At 44.6% G+C, this 17,698-nt stretch overlaps 5 non-coding genes across 5 annotated transcripts; 2 read left to right on the top strand and 3 right to left on the bottom strand.

Moving 5' to 3' along the window:
• Positions 1 to 836: 836 nt before the first annotated feature.
• LOC125966171 (U5 spliceosomal RNA) lies at positions 837 to 948 on the bottom strand. Its single transcript, XR_007480155.1, has one exon. It is a non-coding gene; the product is annotated as a U5 spliceosomal RNA (small nuclear RNA).
• Positions 949 to 2,348: 1,400 nt separating this feature from the next.
• On the top strand, positions 2,349 to 2,430 carry trnas-gcu (transfer RNA serine (anticodon GCU)). Its single transcript has one exon. It is a non-coding gene; the product is annotated as a tRNA-Ser (tRNA).
• A 4,747-nt stretch (positions 2,431 to 7,177) lies between these two features.
• LOC125966170 (U5 spliceosomal RNA) lies at positions 7,178 to 7,289 on the bottom strand. The gene has a single exon (XR_007480154.1). It is a non-coding gene; the product is annotated as a U5 spliceosomal RNA (small nuclear RNA).
• A 1,400-nt stretch (positions 7,290 to 8,689) lies between these two features.
• trnas-gcu (transfer RNA serine (anticodon GCU)) lies at positions 8,690 to 8,771 on the top strand. The gene has a single exon. It is a non-coding gene; the product is annotated as a tRNA-Ser (tRNA).
• Positions 8,772 to 14,042: 5,271 nt separating this feature from the next.
• Positions 14,043 to 14,152, bottom strand: LOC125966168 (U5 spliceosomal RNA). The gene has a single exon (XR_007480152.1). It is a non-coding gene; the product is annotated as a U5 spliceosomal RNA (small nuclear RNA).
• Between the last annotated feature and the right edge of the window lie 3,546 nt (positions 14,153 to 17,698).

The following is a 17,698-nucleotide window of genomic DNA, read 5'->3' as shown; positions in this document are numbered from 1 at the left end:
CGAACACACCTGATTTATAAATTCGTGATAACGCATATCTGAACTGGTCTCGCAAAGGCAACAGCAGAAGTACTACTGATTTGCTGGTATATCATTTGTCGTGAATTCATGCATTGTGTTGGTTTTATTCTTTCAACAAGGTGGTGTCCATGCACTTCTGCATAAGTTCCGCTCTAGTCTTCTGGCCCAACTCTTTCGTACATATGATGACCATGGAAAGTTCTTTGCGAATGATCAATCTTTGCCTTTCATGTTCATCGGGACTACCCTTTTAATAGGTACCTACACTGTGTATTTGGATAGAGACTGCTGAAAGGGGACACATATATGCCTCGTGAACTACATGCATTACTGCGGGTGAAGAAGAGTGAACAAATAAGTCAGCAGACAAGCTTGCCGATTTATTAGTGCCCAGAAGAGCAGCACTCTGTTCCGTACTGTAACCTGCTAGGTTTGTTCCCGGTTCTTTATCTTTAATGCTCGATATGCTAACAGCAATTACCAAGAGGCAGCCTTCACAGTTTAACTCTTTAATGTATGCCAGAATGATCGATGCACAGCTGTGGAGCCCTTTCTGCCAGATGCGAAAGAAGGTCCCTCTCTCAGCGCCAAGGTTCCTGCTCTTATACTACTCTGGGCCGCCTTCCTGCAAGGAGGCGACTCTGCCTAATCTGTATGATAACGTGTGACCTTGTCGTCTTAACTGAGAGCGAATTCTACATATGTGCAAAGGGTGTCATAGAGAAGAGAAAGCTAATAAAGCAAGAGAAGGGTTGCAGCGATATAACGGCATAGCTCAAGCTACCCAGCTAAACACATGTGCCAAAGAGGCCTATTCTAACAAACCGTTGGTGAGAATGGCTAGAGATAGACTCTTATTGTTCCTCCCCACGGAAATCTTTAGTAAAAGGCGAACGATTTATTCGATCTGAAGAGAAAAAAGAATGAGCTGATAATCTGGGTGAAAACGGGCCACCCCACTGCTGGTCTCACCAAATTCACAGGCGGTCTCACACTCAAATTGCAGCAACCATTCCTTCTAATACAAACAATAGACGTTCATAGATTTACTATACTTAGAAGGCCTCAACCTAAATAGAAGGTTTAAACGAACGAGTATTTTGTGTTCATTAATGTCTTTTTTACTTAAAACATTGTTGGCGCACAGGATTGTAGGTACCTGATCGAACACATTCTTTCAAACAGCGATTGGGCGTCTATTTTGAGTATTGAAGGTAAAAACAGTTGTATGTCTTGGTACGTGTACTTTTGATATCAGAGAATGGGAAATGATCCCATATCTGTGTTTTATTTGAAAACATGTGATTTCATAACGACACAAATCGGGAAAGAAAATACGATCGTAATTTCTCAAATGATTTCTCAAATTTCAGAAGTGCTCTATATCTCTCGTGTCGCAAATAATTGAGGCTTTTGTCGTTGCAGTGGAGGTGAATTTGGAGTGTAATTCACCTCCACTGCGACGGTGGCGTTCGAGATTTGACATTTGAATATAAATCTGTCCGTTACATTCCGATTGGTAGCGAATATGACATGGACCTGAGGACTGCATTTTAGTGATGAACGAATTCTGATTAATATCATAGCCGGTTTGGGCGTGCCCTTTCAGGGTCATATTTTGTTTCTACCGCTGCCTCGTGGCAGCCAGGCCTAAAAAAAGATGGGAACACCTGAAGGAGGGAGTTTCACCAAGATGAATTTGGAAGAACTTTATGAAATAAAGTTGATGTTAAAACATAGGTGGACGTAATGTCTGGAAGCCTGCGTTCAACAGAAGGCTGTTTGGCAACAGTGAACAACGGACAAATTCAGCAAGGTAATTTACTGACGCCATGACCCAGATTCGTTCCGGTGATGCTACGGCCACAGCACTATACGATCATGACCAATATGCAATCGCATACAATAAGTTTAGGGTCTTTTCTTTAGGATCTTCAGCCAAGACACCCATGAAAGAATGTTGATGTTAAAATGTCGGTGGAACTATCCAACTGTGCAGATCCGATGATCCCAAAGATTTGGGGTGAGACAACATTGAAAAAACGTTTTGCTTTGTTTACAGTGTCACTTATTTTGTGGCTTACCTTTTCTTCGTTACACATCTAAAGTATCGTATCATTTTACCTTGCGGCTTATACTACACCGTACATACCATATCACGTCGCCTATTCAACTCATGCATGAGATGCGATCGCTGAAATATTTAGGCGATGGGTTGCTACTCCATTGTGCTCTCCACTCATCATTTCATATCACATCCTCGTCGGTTTCACATTCGCATCCAAAGTATCTTGGCACAACATACGTAACATGACTTATCAACACTAGACGAGGTGGCCGAGAGGTTAAGGCGATGGATTGCTAATTCGTTGTGCTCTGCACGCATGGGTTCAAATCCCATCCTTGTCGAAGGCTTGCTTTGAGAGAATATTTGCCACAAACTAAACAGGAAAGAGGGTTCTTACCTGTGTATGTGTTTTGAACTGTTGCTTCTCTGAGAATCTTTGACCACAAACTGAGCAGGCAAAAGGTTTTTCTCACCAGTGTGGGTTCTTGTGTGTCTTTTGAAGTTTCCCATCTCTGAGAATCTTTGGCCACAAACTGAGTAAGAAAAAGGCTTTTCACCTGTGTGTGTTCTTGCATGTGTTTCTAAATTTACCTTCTGAGAGAATCTTTGGCCACAAACTGAGCAGGAAAAAGGGTTCTTACCAGTGTGGGTTGTTGTGTGTCTTTTCAAGCTTCCTTTCTCTGAGAATCTTTGGCCACAAGCTGAGCAGGAAACATTTTTTTCACCTGTGTGTGTTCTTCCATGTGTTTTTAAGTTTACCTTCTGGGAGAATCTTTGAAATTCTGCTGGAATGTAATGGGGTCAGCTGGTCTACTATGGGGCTCATTGGTGCAGGGGAATGATTCTCGCCTAGGGTTCTTTGATTGCCCGGGTTAAACTCCCGGACGAGCTCTTCTTTGAAACACTGTTGTCTATCGTTGTGTGGAGTCAAAGTCAAAGTCAAAGTCAGCTTTATTGTCAATTTCTCCACATGCCAAAGACACACAAAGAAACCGAAATTCCGTTCCCCCCTATCCCACGGTGACAAGACATGGCTCACAACAGACAAACAAGTAAACAAGTATAACAAAAGCGTGCTGAATAAATAATGAATAAATAACACAACAATAATAAATAAATAAATAAATAAATAAATAAATAAATAAATAAATAAATAAATAAATAAATAAATAAATAAGAGGAGCAGAAAAAAAAGGAGCAAGTGCGCGTACAGCAGACATTCCCGAAAATAGCGCAACAGTGCCGCACGCTACGCAGAAGGGGGTAGCGAGTTCAGGGCCCTAACAGCCTGGAGAAAGAAGCTGTTGGCGAGTCTGGTGGTGCGGGAGCGCAGGCTCCTGTACCTCTTCCCAGAGGGCAGAAGGTCAAACAAAGAGTGAGCCGGGTGACTCACATCTCTGGCAATCGAGGTTGCCTTGCGGGCGAGATGGGAGGTGTAAATGTCCTTCAGGGAGGGGAGCGAAGCACCAATAGTCTTACCAGCCGTATTCACTATGCGCTGCAGGGCCTTCAAGTTCTGTTCAGTGCAGTTACCACCCCAGACAGCGATGCAACTGGTGAGGACGCTCTCAATGGTGCCATGGTAGAATGTAGACAGGACTGCCTGAGGAGCACATGCACGCCTGAGCTTCCGCAGGAAGTACAGGCGGCGCTGAGCTTTCTTTGCCAGTGACGAGGTGTTTGCGGACCAGGAGAGGTCCTCACTGATGTGCACCCCCAGGAACTTGGTGCAGCTCACCCTCTCCACCACAGCACCGTCGATGATCAGCGGCAGGTGTGTTGTGTGACCCTTCCGGAAGTCAACAATGATTTCCTTGGTCTTATTGACGTTCAGCAGGAGGTTGTTGTCCCTGCACCACGTGGTCAGAAGGTCAACTTCCGACCTGTACCGAGTCTCGTCGCCTTTCGTGATGAGACCCACCAGAGTCGTGTCGTCAGCAAACTTCACTATGTGGTTGTCGCTGTAGGTCGCAGTGCAGTCATGCGTCAGCAGGGTGAAGAGCAATGGACTGAGCACGCAGCCCTGGGGGGCCCCCGTGCTCAGCGTGATGCTGGCGGAGATTTTGTCGCCAACACGCACCACCTGAGGCCTCTGACAGAGGAAGTCCAGTATCCAGTTGCAGAGGGAGGTACTGAGGCCCAGCTCATCGAGTTTGCAGATGAGTCGCTGCGGCACAATGGTGTTGAAGGCAGAGCTGAAGTCCACAAACAGCAACCTCACATATGAGTCCTTTCTCATATGACAGGCCAATGTTACACAGAATGTACCATGGTCTGCAAGCTTTCTTTGAGGCTCGTTGGTCTAGGGCAGGGGTGTCAAACTCATTTTTGTCGCGGGCTACATTGTAGTCAAAGTTTCCCTCGATGGGCCATTATGACTGTCAACCCAAATAAATAAACGCCTCATATTATATACAGTATAAGCTACAAAACAAACTGACAAATAATTGCTTTTTCAAATCAGACTCGTGGAAACTTTTCACATATTTCAAAAATAATTTTAAGAAGATTCTTAAAAGTTCCGACAATTTGCAATGTTAGTATGACATAGATTTAATGCACAATTTGTCGTTGCGGGCCACAGAAAATGATACGGTGGGCCATAACTGGCCCCCGGGCCTCGAGTTTGACACCAGTGGTCTAGGGGTATGAATCTTGCTTTGGGTGTGAGAGGTCTGGGGTTTAACTCCCAGATGATCCCTTCGTTAAAACATTGCTGTTGATCAACTAGCCCCATTTCATCTGAGGTGCATGTCACATGGGCTGTCAATTGAAACGAAACAGGTTGTGTTCATTTACCTTGGGTCTCTTGAATCTGTTGTTTCGATTCTCATCACTTGAATCTGCCGTCATGTGTCATCCATTGCGCCACTCACCCTACAAGACTGTATCGACTGTAAACTTGTGTGGAAAACTGTCATTGTCCAAAGGAAGGCTGTTTAGCAACAGTGACCAGCAGACAAATTCAACAAGGTCATTTGATTATACCATAACCCGGATTCGAATCGAACATTAACCACTACACGATCATGGCCTGTACGCAGTAGCGTTAATTAGATGCACATGTTGGCCATGATCGTATAGTGGTTAGTACTCTGCGTTGTGGCTGCAGCAACCCCGGTTCGAATCCGAGTCATGGCACACTCCAATTACTGTGTGGAATTTGTCCCTTTCTTACTATTGCTAAACAGCCATCTTTTGGACAATGACGATTTTCCACACGTTTGCGGTCGATAGCCTTAACTTGTAGGGCGAGTGGCGCAATGGATAAAGCATCATGGCGTATTCAAATAATGTCACCCATTTTTTATTTTCATTTTTTGCAAAAGCTTACAAGCCACATATTCCCGTGGGGCTCGTGGAGCAATGGATAACGAACGCATCTGTCTACAGATCAGAAGATTCCAGGACTCCTGGCCAGCTCACATGCCATTTTGTGGTCAACATTAGCTATGTGTAATTTCTGTGAACTATTGGGTTGAAGTAACTCACAGACACTGTCAACCAATAGTCTTTCCAATTTTGTCTCATCTCGAGACTTAGGGATCATCGGATCTGCGTAGTTATTGGATAGTTCCACCAACATTTTAACATCAACAATCTTTCATGGTCTGCTTGAGTGTCGTGGCTGAAGATCCTAGAGAAAAGACCCTAAACATGCAACTGCATGTTGGCCATAATATAGCATTGAGGCGGCTGCAACCCCAGTTTGAATCTGGTTAATAGCCGAATGAACTTGTTGCAGTTATTTTTTATTCACCCTCAACAGTCTTACGTTGGACCATGACAAATTTACATACACGCAAGCTTACAGAAAATGACAACTTCCCGTGGGGCTAGTGGCTCGTTCCTTGCTCTGAACGGACAGCCAAAACGATTCCTAACACTTACTAATCAAGTCCTAACCAATTCCTGTGTGTGTATGGGGGAGGGGGGGGGGCAAAGGAACCAATCAGATGGCCCGAATCCATGCATGGCCGATGACGGCAGTGATCAACACAGTGATATTTGAGAATTGAAATGAAGTTTATAGGATTTGCAGACAGTGTACAATCATTATTTAAACAAAAGTAGGCAGGCGCATACATTTGGAAACCCCAACAGAAAAATGACATCAATATTTAGTAGTTCCTCCTTTTGCAGAAATAACAGCCTCTGAACCAGTGGTTCTTAACCTGGATTCGGTCAAACTCTAGGGGTTCGGTGAGTCGGTCTCAGGGGTTTAGCAGAGCCTCCCTCCACTGCGGAGGTCCGAACACACCTGATTTATAAATTCGTGATAACGCATATCTGAACTGGTCTCGCAAAGGCAACAGCAGAAGTACTACTGATTTGCTGGTATATCATTTGTCGTGAATTCATGCATTGTGTTGGTTTTATTCTTTCAACAAGGTGGTGTCCATGCACTTCTGCATAAGTTCCGCTCTAGTCTTCTGGCCCAACTCTTTCGTACATATGATGACCATGGAAAGTTCTTTGCGAATGATCAATCTTTGCCTTTCATGTTCATCGGGACTACCCTTTTAATAGGTACCTACACTGTGTATTTGGATAGAGACTGCTGAAAGGGGACACATATATGCCTCGTGAACTACATGCATTACTGCGGGTGAAGAAGAGTGAACAAATAAGTCAGCAGACAAGCTTGCCGATTTATTAGTGCCCAGAAGAGCAGCACTCTGTTCCGTACTGTAACCTGCTAGGTTTGTTCCCGGTTCTTTATCTTTAATGCTCGATATGCTAACAGCAATTACCAAGAGGCAGCCTTCACAGTTTAACTCTTTAATGTATGCCAGAATGATCGATGCACAGCTGTGGAGCCCTTTCTGCCAGATGCGAAAGAAGGTCCCTCTCTCAGCGCCAAGGTTCCTGCTCTTATACTACTCTGGGCCGCCTTCCTGCAAGGAGGCGACTCTGCCTAATCTGTATGATAACGTGTGACCTTGTCGTCTTAACTGAGAGCGAATTCTACATATGTGCAAAGGGTGTCATAGAGAAGAGAAAGCTAATAAAGCAAGAGAAGGGTTGCAGCGATACAACGGCATAGCTCAAGCTACCCAGCTAAACACATGTGCCAAAGAGGCCTATTCTAACAAACCGTTGGTGAGAATGGCTAGAGATAGACTCTTATTGTTCCTCCCCACGGAAATCTTTAGTAAAAGGCGAACGATTTATTCGATCTGAAGAGAAAAAAGAATGAGCTGATAATCTGGGTGAAAACGGGCCACCCCACTGCTGGTCTCACCAAATTCACAGGCGGTCTCACACTCAAATTGCAGCAACCATTCCTTCTAATATAAACAATAGACGTTCATAGATTTACTATACTTAGAAGGCCTCAACCTAAATAGAAGGTTTAAACGAACGAGTATTTTGTGTTCATTAATGTCTTTTTTACTTAAAACATTGTTGGCGCACAGGATTGTAGGTACCTGATCGAACACATTCTTTCAAACAGCGATTGGGCGTCTATTTTGAGTATTGAAGGTAAAAACAGTTGTATGTCTTGGTACGTGTACTTTTGATATCAGAGAATGGGAAATGATCCCATATCTGTGTTTTATTTGAAAACATGTGATTTCATAACGACACAAATCGGGAAAGAAAATACGATCGTAATTTCTCAAATGATTTCTCAAATTTCAGAAGTGCTCTATATCTCTCGTGTCGCAAATAATTGAGGCTTTTGTCGTTGCAGTGGAGGTGAATTTGGAGTGTAATTCACCTCCACTGCGACGGTGGCGTTCGAGATTTGACATTTGAATATAAATCTGTCCGTTACATTCCGATTGGTAGCGAATATGACATGGACCTGAGGACTGCATTTTAGTGATGAACGAATTCTGATTAATATCATAGCCGGTTTGGGCGTGCCCTTTCAGGGTCATATTTTGTTTCTACCGCTGCCTCGTGGCAGCCAGGCCTAAAAAAAGATGGGAACACCTGAGGGAGGGAGTTTCACCAAGATGAATTTGGAAGAACTTTATGAAATAAAGTTGATGTTAAAACATAGGTGGACGTAATGTCTGGAAGCCTGCGTTCAACAGAAGGCTGTTTGGCAACAGTGAACAACGGACAAATTCAGCAAGGTAATTTACTGACGCCATGACCCAGATTCGTTCCGGTGATGCTACGGCCACAACACTATACGATCATGACCAATATGCAATCGCATACAATAAGTTTAGGGTCTTTTCTTTAGGATCTTCAGCCAAGACACCCATGAAAGAATGTTGATGTTAAAATGTCGGTGGAACTATCCAACTGTGCAGATCCGATGATCCCAAAGATTTGGGGTGAGACAACATTGAAAAAACGTTTTGCTTTGTTTACAGTGTCACTTATTTTGTGGCTTACCTTTTCTTCGTTACACATCTAAAGTATCGTATCATTTTACCTTGCGGCTTATACTACACCGTACATACCATATCACGTCGCCTATTCAACTCATGCATGAGATGCGATCGCTGAAATATTTAGGCGATGGGTTGCTACTCCATTGTGCTCTCCACTCATCATTTCATATCACATCCTCGTCGGTTTCACATTCACATCCAAAGTATCTTGGCACAACATACGTAACATGACTTATCAACACAAGACGAGGTGGCCGAGAGGTTAAGGCGATGGATTGCTAATTCGTTGTGCTCTGCACGCATGGGTTCAAATCCCATCCTTGTCGAAGGCTTGCTTTGAGAGAATATTTGCCACAAACTAAACAGGAAAGAGGGTTCTTACCTGTGTATGTGTTTTGAACTGTCGCTTCTCTGAGAATCTTTGACCACAAACTGAGCAGGCAAAAGGTTTTTCTCACCAGTGTGGGTTCTTGTGTGTCTTTTGAAGTTTCCCATCTCTGAGAATCTTTGGCCACAAACTGAGTAAGAAAAAGGCTTTTCACCTGTGTGTGTTCTTACATGTGTTTCTAAATTTACCTTCTGAGAGAATCTTTGGCCACAAACTGAGCAGGAAAAAGGGTTCTTACCAGTGTGGGTTGTTGTGTGTCTTTTCAAGCTTCCTTTCTCTGAGAATCTTTGGCCACAAGCTGAGCAGGAAACATTTTTTTCACCTGTGTGTGTTCTTCCATGTGTTTTTAAGTTTACCTTCTGGGAGAATCTTTGAAATTCTGCTGGAATGTAATGGGGTCAGCTGGTCTACTATGGGGCTCATTGGTGCAGGGGAATGATTCTCGCCTAGGGTTCTTTGATTGCCCGGGTTAAACTCCCGGACGAGCTCTTCTTTGAAACACTGTTGTCTATCGTTGTGTGGAGTCAAAGTCAAAGTCAAAGTCAGCTTTATTGTCAATTTCTCCACATGCCAAAGACACACAAAGAAACCGAAATTTCGTTCCCCCCTATCCCACGGTGACAAGACATGGCTCACAACAGACAAACAAGTAAACAAGTATAACAAAAGCGTGCTGAATAAATAATGAATAAATAACACAACAATAAGAAATAAATAAATAAATAAATAAATAAATAAATAAATAAATAAATAAATAAATAAATAAATAAATAAATAAATAAATAAGAGGAGCAGAAAAAAAAGGAGCAAGTGCGCGTACAGCAGACATTCCCGAAAATAGCGCAACAGTGCCGCACGCTACGCAGAAGGGGGTAGCGAGTTCAGGGCCCTAACAGCCTGGAGAAAGAAGCTGTTGGCGAGTCTGGTGGTGCGGGAGCGCAGGCTCCTGTACCTCTTCCCAGAGGGCAGAAGGTCAAACAAAGAGTGAGCCGGGTGACTCACATCTCTGGCAATCGAGGTTGCCTTGCGGGCGAGATGGGAGGTGTAAATGTCCTTCAGGGAGGGGAGCGAAGCACCAATAGTCTTACCAGCCGTATTCACTATGCGCTGCAGGGCCTTCAAGTTCTGTTCAGTGCAGTTACCACCCCAGACAGCGATGCAACTGGTGAGGACGCTCTCAATGGTGCCATGGTAGAATGTAGACAGGACTGCCTGAGGAGCACATGCACGCCTGAGCTTCCGCAGGAAGTACAGGCGGCGCTGAGCTTTCTTTGCCAGTGACGAGGTGTTTGCGGACCAGGAGAGGTCCTCACTGATGTGCACCCCCAGGAACTTGGTGCAGCTCACCCTCTCCACCACAGCACCGTCGATGATCAGCGGCAGGTGTGTTGTGTGACCCTTCCGGAAGTCAACAATGATTTCCTTGGTCTTATTGACGTTCAGCAGGAGGTTGTTGTCCCTGCACCACGTGGTCAGAAGGTCAACTTCCGACCTGTACCGAGTCTCGTCGCCTTTCGTGATGAGACCCACCAGAGTCGTGTCGTCAGCAAACTTCACTATGTGGTTGTCGCTGTAGGTCGCAGTGCAGTCATGCGTCAGCAGGGTGAAGAGCAATGGACTGAGCACGCAGCCCTGGGGGGCCCCCGTGCTCAGCGTGATGCTGGCGGAGATTTTGTCGCCAACACGCACCACCTGAGGCCTCTGACAGAGGAAGTCCAGTATCCAGTTGCAGAGGGAGGTACTGAGGCCCAGCTCATCGAGTTTGCAGATGAGTCGCTGCGGCACAATGGTGTTGAAGGCAGAGCTGAAGTCCACAAACAGCAACCTCACATATGAGTCCTTTCTCATATGACAGGCCAATGTTACACAGAATGTACCATGGTCTGCAAGCTTTCTTTGAGGCTCGTTGGTCTAGGGCAGGGGTGTCAAACTCATTTTTGTCGCGGGCCACATTGTAGTCAAAGTTTCCCTCGATGGGCCATTATGACTGTCAACCCAAATAAATAAACACCTCATATTATATACAGTATAAGCTACAAAACAAACTGACAAATAATTGCTTTTTCAAATCAGACTCGTGGAAACTTTTCACATATTTCAAAAATAATTTTAAGAAGATTCTTAAAAGTTCCGACAATTTGCAATGTTAGTATGACATAGATTTAATGCACAATTTGTCGTTGCGGGCCACAGAAAATGATACGGTGGGCCATAACTGGCCCCGGGCCTCGAGTTTGACACCAGTGGTCTAGGGGTATGAATCTTGCTTTGGGTGTGAGAGGTCTGGGGTTTAACTCCCAGATGATCCCTTTGTTAAAACATTGCTGTTGATCAACTAGCCCCATTTCATCTGAGGTGCATGTCACATGGGCTGTCAATTGAAACGAAACGGGTTGTGTTCATTTACCTTGGGTCTCTTGAATCTGTTGTTTCGATTCTCATCACTTGAATCTGCCGTCATGTGTCATCCATTGCGCCACTCACCCTACAAGACTGTATCGACTGTAAACTTGTGTGGAAAACTGTCATTGTCCAAAGGAAGGCTGCTTAGCAACAGTGACCAGCAGACAAATTCATCAAAGTAATTTGATTATACCATAACCCGGATTCGAATGGAACACAACCATTAACCACTACACGATCATGGCCTGTATGCAGTAGCGTTAAATAAGTTGCGCATATTGGCCATGATCATATAGTGGTTAGTACTCGGTGTTGTGGCTGCAGCAACCCTGGTTCGAATCAGGGTCATGGCATACTCAAATAACTATGTGGAATTTGTCCCTTGCTCACTATTGCTGAACAGCCATCTTTTGGACAATGACGATTTTCCTCACGTTTGCGGTCGATAGCCTTAACTTGTAGGGCGAATGGCGCAATGGATAAAGCATCATGGCATATTCAAATAATGTCACCCATTTTTTTTTTGTTTTTCATTTTTGCAAAAGTGTTACACACAAGTTTATAAGCCACATATTCCTGTGGTGCTCGTGGAGCAATGGATAACGCATCTGTCTACAAATCAAAAGATTCCAGGACTCCTGGCCAGCTCACATACCATTTTGTGGTCAGCATTAGCTATGTGTAATTTATGTGAACTTTTGGGTTGAAGTAACTCACAGACACCATCAAAAAATAGTCTTTCCAATTTTGTCTGATCTCAAGTCTTAGGAATCATCGGATCTGCGTAGTTATTGGATAGTTCAACCAACATTTTAACATCGACATTCTTTCATGGTCTGCCTGGGTGTCGTGGCTGAAGTTCCTAGAGAAAAGACCCTAAACATGCAACTGCATATTGGCCATAATATAGCAATGAGGCGGCTGCAACCCCAGTTTGAATCTGGTTAATAGCAGAATAAACTTGTTGCAGTTATTTTTTATTCACCCTAAACAGTCTTACGTTGGACCATGACAAATTTACATACACACAAGCTTACAAAAAATGACAACTTCCCGTGGGGCTAGTGGCTTGTTTCTTGCTCTGAACAGACAGGCAAAACGATTCCTAGCATTTACTAATCAAGTCCTAACCAATTCCTGTGTGTATGGGGGGGGCAAAGGAACCAATCAGATGGCCCGAATCCATGCATGGCGGATGATGGCAGTGATCAACACAGATATTTGAGAAGTGAAATGAAGTTTATAGGATTTGCAGACAGGGTGCAATCATTATTTAAACAAAAGTAGGCAGGTGCATACATTTGGAAACTCCAACAGAAAAATGACAGCAATATTTAGTAGATCCTCCTTTTGCAGAAATTGTTAAGGATCGGACAGTACAGCCAAGTGCGTAACGACGGACTTTATTTGAAGGGGATGATGGGAACAGCTGGCGCTGGAGCGGCGATCGGGCTGGAGAGGACAACGATTCTGCGAGGGTTTCGAGTAGTCAAGTGAGTCAATTCTCTCCGGGAATGATGAGCGAAGCAGCATCAAGGGACAGACTGGCACTCGGGTCTGCGCTGGCAGCGCTGATATAGCGCTGTCCATGAACCCGTGGCAGGTGACGGTGATCCCACTGACAGGGGGGCGTGGTCCCGTCGCAGGTGGCACCAGCACGTGACAGAAATAACTGCCTCTAAACCAGTGGTTCTTAACCTGGATTTGGTCAAACTCTAGGGGTTCGGTGAGTCGGTCTCAGGGGTTCAGCAGAGCCTCCACTGCGGAGGTCCGAACACACCAGATTTATAAATTCGTGATAAAGCATATCTGAACTGGTCTCGCAAAGGCAATAGCAGAAGTCACACCGATTTGGTGGTATGTCATTTGTCGTGAATTCATGCATTGTGTTGGTTTTATTCTTTCAGCAAGGTGGTGTTCATGCACTTCTGCATGAGTTCCGCTCTATTCTGGCCCAACTCTTTCGGTGCAGCCGTTGTACATATGATGACCCTGGAAAGTTCTTGGCGAATTATCCATCTTTGCCTTTCATGTTCATCGGGTCTACCATTTTAATAGGTATCTACACTGTGTATTTGGATAGAGACTGCTGAAAGGGGAAGCATATATGCCTCGTGAACTATATTTATTACTGCGGGTGAAGAAGAGTGAACAAATAAGTCATCAGACAAGTTTGCCGATTTATTAGTGCCCAGAAGAGCAGCACTCTGTTCCGTACTGTAACCTGTTAGGTTTGATCCCAGTTCTTTATCTTTAATGCTCGATATGCTAACAGTAATTACCAAGAGGCAGCCTTCACAGTTTAACTATTTGATGTATGCCAGAATGATCGATGCACAGCTGTGGAGCCCTTTCTGCGAGATGCGAAAGAAGGTCCCTCTCCCAGCGCCAAGGTTCCTGCTCTTATACTACTCTGGGCCGCCTTTCTGCAAGGAGGCGACTCTGCCTAGCCTGTGTGATGACGTGTGACCTTGTAGTCTTAACTGAGAGCGACTTCTACATATGTGCAAAGGGTGTCATAGAGAAGAGAAAGCTAATAAAGCAAGAGAAAGGTTGCAGCGATATAACGGCATAGCTCAAGCTACCCAGCTAATCACATGTGCCAAAGAGGCCTATTCTAACAAACCGTTGCTGAGAATGGGTAGACGGGGAAGCCTGTAAGTGAGTCCGTCACTCGCATACTCCATCGCTTCTCGGCCTTTTGGCTAAAATCAAGTGTAGTCTCGGTTCTTGGGTTTGAGGGATTAAGAGAGCTGATCATAGAAGAGAGAATTTTAACCATAAAAGTGGTGCCAAAGAGGCCTATTCTAACAAACCGTTGGTGAGAATGGGTAGAGATAGACTCTTATTGTTCCTCCCCACGGAAATCTTTAGTAAAAGGCGAAAGATTTATTCCATCTGAAAAGAAAGAGAGATCTGATAATCTGGGTCAAAACGGGCCACGTCACTGCTGGTCTCACCAAATTCACAGGCGGTCTCACACTCAAATTGTAGCAACCAGTCCTTCTAATACAAACAATAGACGTTGATAGATTTACTATACTTACAAGGACTCAACCTAAATAGAAGGTTTAAACAAGTATTTTGTTTTCATTAATGTCTTTTTTACTTTAAACATCTTTGGCGCACAGGATTGTAGGTACCTGATCAAACCTTCTTTCAAACAGCGTCACCTATCGATTGGGCGTCTATTATGAGTATTGAAGGTAAAAACAGTTGTATGTCTTGGTACGTGTACTTTTGGTATGAGAGAATGGGAAATGATCCCATCTCTGTGTTTTATTTGAAAACGTGTGATTTCATAACTTTATTCAAATCGGGAAACAAAATACGATCGTAATTTCTCAAATGATTTCTCAAATTTCAGAAGTGCTCTATATCTCTCGTGTCGCAAATAATTGAGGCTTTTCTCGTTGCTGGCATGGTTTGGAGTGTAATTTACCTCCACTGTGATGGTGGCGTTCGATATTTGACATTTGAATATAAATCTGTCAATTTACTTTAGAAAGTAAATGTTGTTTTCTAGAAATCTATACTGAGATGTATGAGGAACAACAATCGGGCGTATTCTTAAAAAGACAGACCTACAGCCGACAAAAAGGTTTTGATACGTTCATATCATATGACGAGTCAGGAACGTGGTAATTCCATATTATTTTGCATTGACTAATTTGGTTAATACAGTTTAGCAAGCAAATGCACAGTTCCATAGTACAGTTAATAACATGCTAAAAAGCATTCAGTGTGTCACAGCACCGCAGACCTAAACTCCATGTACGTACGACTGCGTGTGATTTTTGTTTTAATCAGAAAGACCAGGGGAGAGCGCGAACGCAGTCCACGACTGTTGTGTTTATACGGAGTAGAGATGAACACGAATGCAACTTCTTTATTCAGCAACTTTTTATTTTCTCCCCACTCATGTCTTACATAGCAGTACAATGCCCCTGGCGCACCACAGAGCCCCCAACTGTCAACATTATTTGAGACCTCCAATAACAAACTATATAATATTATAGTTTCAACATACGATAATACCACATCTCCCTTTTTCCAGGGATCATAGGGTAGACTGCCTTTGTCTCGTCAGACCTTAGAGCAGTGGTTCTTAACCTGGGTTCGATCGAACCCTAGGGGTTAGGTGAGTCGGCTTCAGGGGTTCGGCAGAGCTGGTATGTCATTGCCCCGCCCCCGCCCCGCTACCACCCCCCCCCCCCGCCCACGGATGGCTGAACACACCTGAATATCGTGTAAATTCGTGATAACGCATATCTGAACTGTTCTTGCAAAGGCAACAGCAGAAGTCACACTGATTTGCTGGTATGTCATCCCCCCCTATATAGAGGGGTTCGGTGAATGTGCACATGAAACTGATGGGGTTCGTTTAACTCGCCCCCCAAAGAGGGGTTTGTTGAATGCACATATGGACCTGATGGGGTTCGGTACCTCCAAAAAGGTTAAGAACCACTGCCTTAGAGGATTATTCTGCCTCTTGTGTAGAAAGGTCTGTTCCTAACTTTTGCCAAGGTCTTTCAGGGCACCCTGATGGCACGAGTGCCTCTTTTGGGTTGTGTCGCTCTTGTATGCATGTCCTGCAGTTCAGTACCATTTTGTTCACTTGCTGGCTGAGTCCCGGCCACCACACAGATTGACGTGCACGTGATTTACATTCCAGGACACCTAAGTGTCCTTCGTGTAATTTGAACAGCACGTCGTTCCTCATTGCGGAAGGTATTACCAGTCGTGTGTCCTTTAGCATCTTTCACTGTTAATGTGGCTCGCTCCGGCCAGTCATTTTTTAGCGCTGGTTCCTGTTTTGCATGTGCTGGCCATCCTTCCATGCACATGGTCATGACACGCGAGCAGACACTGTCGGCTTTCAACTGCTCTTTCAGGTTTTCTGTATATGATGAGCTGACAGGTAGACTCTCAGTGACACAGTCCACAAATATGTTTGTGCTCTCCATCAGCTCCTGGTCATCAGTGGACATGCGTCATTTTACAGGTTGCACGTGAAAGTGTGTCTGCTGTCCAAAGCGACTTTCCTGGTACGTGCACGATGGAGTATGAGTAGCACATCACCCTCATCCTGAAACCCTGGATTCTCTGTGGCAAAAGATCCAGTGCTTGGGCTCCAAGCAGGATGAGAAGGGGTTTATGGTCGGTCTCCAGGCAAAACTCCTTTCCAATGAGGAAATCCCGAAACCGTTCACAGGCCCATGTGAGGCCCATGTGAGGCCCAGAGCTTCCTTCTCCACCTGTGTGTATCGTTGCTCAGTTGGAGTGAGTGACCGTGATGCGTAAGACACAGGCTTCCATCCTTCCCCTCATTTCTGAAGAATTACGCCCCCCAACCCATATGATGATGCATCAGCAGATACTTTGGTGTCTCTGCCCGGGTCATACATAGCCAGCACCGGAGGAGAGGACAGAGCTTTCTTTAGGTCTTCAAATGCTGCTTTTGTCCTTTTGGGGCACGACCACCATGCCGGCACACCAATCAGTTGGCTCCTTCACCCGACTAATGACGCCCAGAGCTTCCATGCGCTGGAGCTCTCTCTTGACTTCACCCACCAGTGGTAGTGGAATCCTCCTGGTTTTTTTTACTGAATATGGCACGGCACCTGGCTTGACCTTTATGGTGTATGTTTGTTGTAGCTAACCCAGACCGCTGCGCAACTTGGGGTAACTTGCCTTGAAAGTCTCCATGTCTATGCTGTCGACTCGGATAAGCAAGCCAAGAAATGTGCTCTGGTTTTGATCAATATATCAGTGTTTTTTTTCATTTGCCGTTCTCATCCCTGATGTTTAGCTCTGCTTCAAAATGAGGCTTGTCATCTTTCTGTGGCAACTGTGATTTTTTTCTGTGGCTCATCACCTGACACCTACCCACAGTTTGCGGTGTATTTGTCTCCCTAGACTCAATATATATATTTGTGTGTGTATATATAAACAGTGATCTCCAAGAACCACCATCATGTGTTTTTTTTTTTAACAACGATTACTTCTAGAACATTCCTTGAAAATAATACGTCCTCATCAGTGAGTTGTTTTAGAACAGGCCTGTCGGCTACTCATGTGGTAGTTGGGGGCTGCCTTTTGCCGATGGGCACAACTGTAGTGAATGCAAACTTCCTGTGTTGCAGAGAAGAACCAGCGGACACACATAGTCATTGCTTTTCTTTTTGTACCTTTAATCAGAAATCTGCTATTGGCTGTAATGAAGATTTGGCACACAAAACGTACCTATATTCCTGGACTTGGACTCTGACTCGGGGACTCGGACTCGGTCGGACTCTGTCATTTTTGCCGGACTCGGACTCAGACTCGGTGCTGATTTTGACCGAGTCCACCGAGTCCGACAATAAAAAAATCACGTTCAATTTTATTTTCATCATGCTGCTCAGAATGCGAGTAGGAATACTGTCCACAGCCCTGCTTACGATCAATGCGGCCACGTTG

The sequence above is a fragment of the Syngnathus scovelli genome, unplaced genomic scaffold (genome assembly GCF_024217435.2).
Source record: "Syngnathus scovelli strain Florida unplaced genomic scaffold, RoL_Ssco_1.2 HiC_scaffold_32, whole genome shotgun sequence".
NCBI classification, from domain to species: Eukaryota; Metazoa; Chordata; class Actinopteri; order Syngnathiformes; family Syngnathidae; genus Syngnathus; species Syngnathus scovelli.
The sequence above is the reverse complement of the archived record's forward strand: the minus strand, read 5'-3'. Positions and strand labels throughout refer to the sequence as shown.